Source organism: Cryptomeria japonica, chromosome 7, assembly GCF_030272615.1.
Source record: "Cryptomeria japonica chromosome 7, Sugi_1.0, whole genome shotgun sequence".
NCBI classification, from domain to species: domain Eukaryota; kingdom Viridiplantae; phylum Streptophyta; class Pinopsida; order Cupressales; family Cupressaceae; genus Cryptomeria; species Cryptomeria japonica.
Genome location: NC_081411.1, coordinates 679,003,252 through 679,011,169, shown reverse-complemented (window position 1 = coordinate 679,011,169; position 7,918 = coordinate 679,003,252).

The window sequence follows — 7,918 nt, the reverse complement described above, 5'->3', positions numbered from 1 at the left end:
TAATGCAAGAGATCTAAACTAAGATCCAAGCAATTTATAAGTACCAAATAGGCCAAATAAGACCAATATCTGAAAGTTCAATTTCCACTCAAAATCTCTAAAATATGATCATATATTATGAAAGTAGATGAAAAAATATGCACTTTAAAAAAAAAATGGCACGTGAAAAGGAGGTCGTATGAGCTCAAACGAAGCCTTTGAAGTTGCAAAATTCAGGATTGGATAGGTACAACTAAGAGAATCCAAAAATTCTAAAAAACCTGTGCACCAAAATCAGAAACCAACTACACCACTAGGAAGAGCGTGAACAATTAGCCCAAATAAAAAAAATTGCACCCAAAAAGGAGCAAAATTGAGCAAGTTATGAGCCTCCAAAGTTGACCCAAAAATCCAAGTTGCTCAACAAAGAGGAGTCTTAAATTTTTCCAAAAAATGTTGACTGGGTGCTGACTGGGTGTTGACTGAGCAGCTAACTATGCGCTGCTAACTGGGCATAAGGTACAGACCCACAAAAAAAAAAAAAAAGATTTCTTTTTTTTGAGATCCGAAAATTTCGTACCGTACCATTAAAATTGGGCAAAAAATTCCTCCAACACCCAAAATTTGATTTTTGCCGAAATAGGTTGATTTTATACTCGATTTTTGTGGAAACAACCTCTTGGATGCAATGGTGAGGTTGAAAACACTCTAAGATCACTCCAAAAAATATTGTCCCTGAGATCCGAAAATAGAAGCCTTCCAAGATGTCTCCAAAAACCAATCAATTGAAGCCTGAATAGCTCTGATACCATGTGATATTTTGTCAATATCAAGGGCACAATGAAAAGTATAAAAGAGAGACAAAAGAATGACAAGAATAAACTATATTCTCATCAATATGCAAAATGATCAACTGGATTAACCAATATAATGAATATAGGCCTGCTTATATAGGCAAGGCCAAAAGGATATACGAACACACAATCATGACATGTGGCTCAATGAGAAACAAGGGTAGGTAGGAAATACTAGGGATAAGTAGGAAAAACAATATAATATTCCACAAGAGGTGGATGACCCACTGAATGTGGAGTGTAACAACAAAATAAGACCACAAAAGGTGGAATTTCTCCTACAAGCTATATCCCTATGTGCACACTTCCCTAAGTGTCTCAAATCCAAACTACGAAGAGATGCATTATCCTAAGTTAACTTAAGTAAAGTGTAATAATATCCATAATGAATATTTATTTACACCAACAAGCTCCCTCGAGCTATATACAAGTTTTATGACTTTGAATATTTTATTCAGAGGCTTGGGAAGGTAAAAATACCATCACATGAGAGGCATGATGAAGAAGACATCATCAAAAATTTTGAAGACTATAATGATGTCTTGAAAAGAAATGAAAGATTGTATAAGATTCAATATGAGGAGCATAAGAAGAAGAGTGAAGATAGTACATATTCTCCATCATGGCAAATGCTAGAGACTCTAGAAGTCAGAGTGAGGGGTACCTTTGGAGCCTATCTGGATGTTGATAGGATCCCCTTGCCTCATGAAAGGCCTAAATTGGAAGTAATGCCATCATCTCAGGTATTAGAGGAGTAGAAACTAGAGTCTCCTCAATCAATTGGTTCTCCCATTGGTCCTGTATCTCCCCCACCAAGCCTCGGTTATCCCCCTTCAACCTCTACTAACATTCATATGACATCAAGCCCTTCTCCTTTAGAAAGATTTCTTACAAAAGCCGCTATGAAAATACCCATGGGTGCACCATCCTCAAGTTTCCCTCTCTTTCAAATACAAAAAATTCCAAGAGTTGTAACTCCTCTGCACATATTATCCCTAGGGAGAGAAATTCCATTTCAGTCTTATGAGAGTTTTAATTTTCAAGGATATGAGCCTTTACCTCCTCACAGATTTGACACAATATTAGGTGCCACAATCCAAGACCCTCCTAGATAATGGGCCCTTGATGCATTCAAACTCGGGGTTGATCTTAGTGATGATGTGAGGCTAAATGCTAGTGAGCAATTTATGAGCAATGATCAGTTTGTAAACACCAGGGAGTTTAGGCATTTTGTGATAAGAAATTTGACCCATGATATTGAAAGGAAGAGAGGAATTGATTTTGATACTCTATGACAAGAAGAAATAATGAAGATGAAGGATGAGATATTAAAGGTTGCAAATCAAAAATTGGTGACCATGACTCCTGAGGTGGGGAGAGAGATTGAAAAGAGAAGTGGAATCCTCCTTCTAGAGGACTAGGACATCTCTTCTATTATTGTTTTTGATGAATTGAGAATAAGGCATGACATTGACTTAGATAAAATGGATCCAGAACAGAGAGAGAAGGTGCTTAATGGAGTAATGTTTCATGATCACCTTGATCAACTAGTGATTTGGTGCCTTCATTGAGTCACAAGGAGACCGAGAGTGAGTTATGAAGTGGATCAGTTATTTAGAAGCTTACTTGTCAAGAGAGTAGTTGATACTTCTATCACAAAGGCTCTCATTTTGAGAGAAAAGGTGACTACTCTACAAGAATAGTTATATGTAAGACCCACATAAAAACCTCCTGGAATGATTGAACATTCTTTTGATGAAGTGATTTGACTAAGAAGTGATTTAGCCCAAACTAGACTAGACATGGAAAAATTGAATAATGAGGTGGATGTGTTGAAGGCTAATAATTTACAAGTAGAGAAAAGAGTAAGGGTGGATATGGTCAAAACATTGCTTGAATCAAAGATTAGTGAGATTTTGGATCATGCAGATATGTCTTGGGACAAGCATAGAGAGTTGTTGAGGCTTTCTCAGGAACATTTGAAGTGGCAACGTTTCATGGCATGCTCACTATCTTATATGAGCAAGAGGATTGCAATGTTAGAAATTTTACTAGTTGGACCCCTTCATGATCAAATGTTTAGCATCATTGTGAACTTAAAGGACAAATTTGAGGTGGTCAAGCATATTTTCATTATCCATAGAATGTATACATAGATAATTAGAGATGAACTCAGAGGTTTTCAATGTCTGGTAACCAGTCATATGCCTACGTTGTTTGAAAGAGAGAAGAGCTGAGCAGAATGTATAAAGGTCCTAAGATCAAAATCAGAGTGGAAGGTGGATCTCAAGACAATTCAAGGCCATATATTTCCTAATATTGTTGCAGATGATGAACAACTCATGAAGAAATTAGGATCATACATGGATGCATTATCATGGCTTGACAATGGGATGATCGTAATAGAGACACTCAGATCAGAGATATAAGATATAGAGTACCAACAACATCTCAAAGGACTCCAAGAGCTCAAGAAACTTGGATTTGAAGATTCCTAATCCTTTTACTCCTTTGTTTCCATTTTTTATTTTCCCACGTTTTTTTATTTCATTACTTTCTCTTCTTTTCTTGAATGTGGTAGGATTAAAATAAGGTATTTCCAGGATTAATTGATGCTCTTGAATATCTTCCTAAAGATATTAATCTTTATCCTTCTAATTAATTGCATATCTTTAGGAAGGATTTGTAAGTAGCTCTTTGTCAGCATGTATTAAATAGGTTTGTAGGGTTCACACTTTTCAACATGATAAGGGAGCTCGAGCAAGGAAAAGGAGGACTCTAGATCATCTTAGATAATCTCTAATACCTACCACCTACAGAGCCAAGAAAATGAATGTTTTTTTATGTCAAAAGATCCAAAAAGTTGTTTGTCTTTTTCTTGTCAGGCGATTACCTACATTTCTTAATATTGTAAAAGGTCTGAAGCTTGTTGCATCCTCAAGTTTTCTATAAAAAAAATAATCAAGACCTTGTTTTTCTTCTTCTTCTTCCTCAAGACAAAAAATATAGATAATTCAAGTTGATTGAGAGGGGCTATTGTATTGTTTTTTGCCAAGGGTGAACAGTACGCAATAGTGTTTATATGTTTTGTAGTGCAATTTTATAATTTTGTGTCATGTCTTACTTGCAATAAATTATTGCAAAGGATATATGCACATATTCTGCAAAGTATAAACATCTGAAAATCCAACTCTATAATTTCTACATTGTTTCTCTTTTCTTGTTATCTAGAGTCTTTTATGAATCATTAAATCAATTGTTTTTGGTTCATTTATCTTCACTATGTTGATCAGTTTGAGTGGCTTTTATCTTCTTCTAAAGGAGACTAAACTTGGTAATTTTATTCAAAGAGGCTCTGTAGAGAGTAAGAATTGAGATACAATTGAGAAATTCATTACATGTTGTGACTGGTATTAGGTATCAATTATACAAGGCAAAAGATGGGGCAAAATATGCATATTTTATTTTGTAATAATGGTTCATCTAGCATATAGCCCAATGGATAAGGCATTGATCATAATAATGTATTCTTGACTATGGCACGGAGAAGGTTTTGTCAAACAATGCAATAATCATTTTGTGTTTGTTTATTTTTTTCTTTCAAGTACATAGGATAATTAAGTTTTCATTCTGACTAGAATTGTATAAGGATGAAGGCCACATCCTATGAAGTTTAAATTTCATTGATTTACATAATAGTCTAAGAACACATCTATTGTAGCATCACACAAGCTCAAAAAATCTCAAAGGTGTTATTATAATGGATACCCCCTAGGTTTAACTGAGCTTGAAGTGTAGAGAGGGTGACTAGTTCCTTATCCCTAATCATTACTATGTTAGTGGGCCCATTGATCCAATATCTTAAAAATTGAATTTGTCCTTCCATAAAGGATCTTTGGAGCAATCAGTTTGAAACACCAACAATCCTATATAAATTTTGCATTGTTTACATGATTTCATGTTGCTTTGTTTATTATTTCAATCTATTTTGAACTCGCATTTCCTTGCATACATTCTGGCATGCCCGGTGAGACCCATGTCACAGGTTCACTCTAATAATTTTGCTATTTTTTAGCAAATTTACAACTACAAGTTGTGGCTCAAGAGGTTTGTGCACTTTTTGGTGGGACTGACTCTAGTTTGACAAAATCATCAAGGAAATATTCAAATCAACTCCCTATCATCTTGGTGGGATCGATCTATAATTTGGCTAAAGAACTCTATTATTTGGTAGGCATTCTCTATAATTTGGTGAGATTGACCTAATGCCTCAGTGGATTCAACATATCAATTCAACTAATACACGCATGCTGCTAACATTTCTCTTAAACTAGTGGGTATGAGTTTTTCTTTGGTAGGTGTGATATTCTTTTCAGTGGGGTTGTGAGATAAAATTTGACATATTTCCTATATTTAGAAGGTTTTAATACTAATTAGTGGGTTGGTGTTGTGTTCTAGAGAGATTGCATTGTGATCTAGTAGGTGGTTATATTCTAATTTCAATACTTGCCCTTTGTTCAGGTTTTCTTACTAACTAGCTAACTCGAGTGTTTCATGTGACCAATCTGGCGTACCTGTGCATCCTATATCTTGTTTGAAGAATACCCCCCTTCAATTTGCTACAAAATTATTGTATGAAAAAATATGGAAAAAAGAAGCGAAGGCTAAAACTCCTAACCCATGTTTTTGCTAGAAAACCATTATTTGTGTTTTTTAGATAAACAACACTTTGTTTGGTGCAATAAAAAGAACCTTTGTTTTCCATGTTTGGTGCACTTGCACTCACTATATGGTGGACCCAAATGGTTATAAAAATAACTCTCTCCTTGCCTTCTCAGATCTTGGGTGCACAAGAAATATATAACAACACCCACTTTTCCTTTTAGTAGGAGGCATGCCTAGGGATTTCATCACCTCGGGGTGACTTCAAGCACACAACTCCAATGGGCTATATAAAGGGATGGAAGTGAAAGCTCGAGTTCAAACTTGAAATGTACTTGGCACATGTTTCCATTTTTTCCTTGGTGATGTAGGAAAAATTGGAGTGAGGGCCTAGGTTTGATTAAAAAAATTGAACATATATTGGGTATCAACATGTATAAAAGTTCAAGCACGAGTGTTCTTGGAGCCCATACTATGAACCCTTGTTATTTTTAGAATCCAACCTCTATTATTACTTATCAGTTCAAGGTGTGTAGATTATGTTTTGTACATATTCCCCATGTACCCCCTTGGTAAGATAGAAATCCCCTGGTTTAATAAGGTTTTAAAACCTTCAAGGTAAGATTAAAGGTGAGTCAGTTCTTAGTTGAGCTTATGGTACTAGGTTTGTGCCACTGGACCTCTATATATTGACATTGGATGGGTATTTTATTGATGTGGAAGCTTTGATAGAGTAGTACCTTACCCTTTTAGTACTAGGTTCTATATTCTTATGATTGTCTTCTATGTTCATACCAGTAAAATTGTTCAAACATTCAGGCTAATATAGGCCCTTTACACTTAGTCCAAATCTTACTAATGTTTTATGTGTTTGTCGAAAATTCTTTTTCCAAACAATCTACCAATTAGTCTTTTTAGCCTAATTTTAGTCCAACAAATCTGCCTTGTCATCTAGCGGGTTTTCTCTATCTTCTGGTAGGGTTGCTCTATCATTTGACATATTTGCATTGCTTAACTAGTCAAAAAATCTAGTGTGACCAATATGTCATTTAGCTGGTTTAGATATACTTAGCGTAGTCACTGCCTAGCTTGTTTAGGAAGTTCATCCTATCATCCAACAAGTTTATCATTTGGTCCAATAGTAAATCTCTACCTATCTGGTGGCTTTGCCTTATCTTTTAGTGGTTCTATGCAAAGAAGTTTTACACCATTTGGTTGGTTGTATTTTTCCTTTAATGGGTTGGCTTTGTTGTTTAGCAAGTTTTAAATTTGAGACTATTTAGTGGATTCACCCTGTCTTTTGGTAGGGTAGCTCTATTTTTTCATGGGTTTAATTCCCATACAAAATCCAAAAAGTAAATCCCCTTTATCCTAGGTTGTTATAAAGATTCTAGGTCCTCTTGTGCAAACAAATTCTTTTAAATCCATCCTTCATCAAGTTACGTTCATTTTTGTCCATTCTTCCATGCAAATTTTATTTGCAACGCGTGTTATTTAGTCAAGGATCAAATCAAAACCAATAAAATTTTCAATCAAATCAATCCTCATCAATTCTTGACCCCATATCATTGATTTTTTTGCACCTACATCATTATCAATTTCCATCGTAGTACTTTCTCTAAGACCAAGCTCATCCTCAATTAGTCAATCTGTCATTGTTGCTAAATCACCTCAATCAAGAGGTCCAACTTGCTTCGAATTTTTCATTACTTGAGAACATTGTCCATCTCAAGTGATATTTGTACGCTATGGAGATGATTTATTATTGTTGTAAATGCATTAAGCCAACATGTTGAATCGGATATTGCATCGGTTATTGTTTTACTTGTAAAATTTTTTATTGTAATATATTTGTAAAGCCGGCCTATACATTTTGGTCTTAGGCTTCGGTATAAATGTAAGATCTTATTTGTAAGATCGAATGTGAATGTGAGAAGGATTATAATTTGGTATATGTGAGAATAAGAAAAGCTATACATGCAGACATCATTTGAAGGTTGAAGGAAGGTTTTTGTGAAGGCAATTAGAACTACACCGGTACTGAATCCAACATATGAAGATGCTATTTTGAGTAGGACATCCTTATTGGATTTAACCATCCAATTGTAGTGAGTGTCACTCTATTTGTGATTCAGCAGTGAGCTCTAGGCGATTGGCCTTTCTGCATGTGTAGACCCCATTTGTATACACATGCTATCTGTAGTAGTATCATCTGATTATGGGTAAGGTTTCCCACCATAGTTTTTCCCCTTGTAGGGTTTCCACATACAAATATTGGTGTTATGTGTTGTGGATGTTATTATCTTACTATTTCATGCATTAATCTTTACTGATACTATAATTAATTGATAAACTGTCTACCAACATAAAGTTTGATTAAGTTGTTTTTGGTTTGAATTTATTTAACAACTGATTCACCCCCC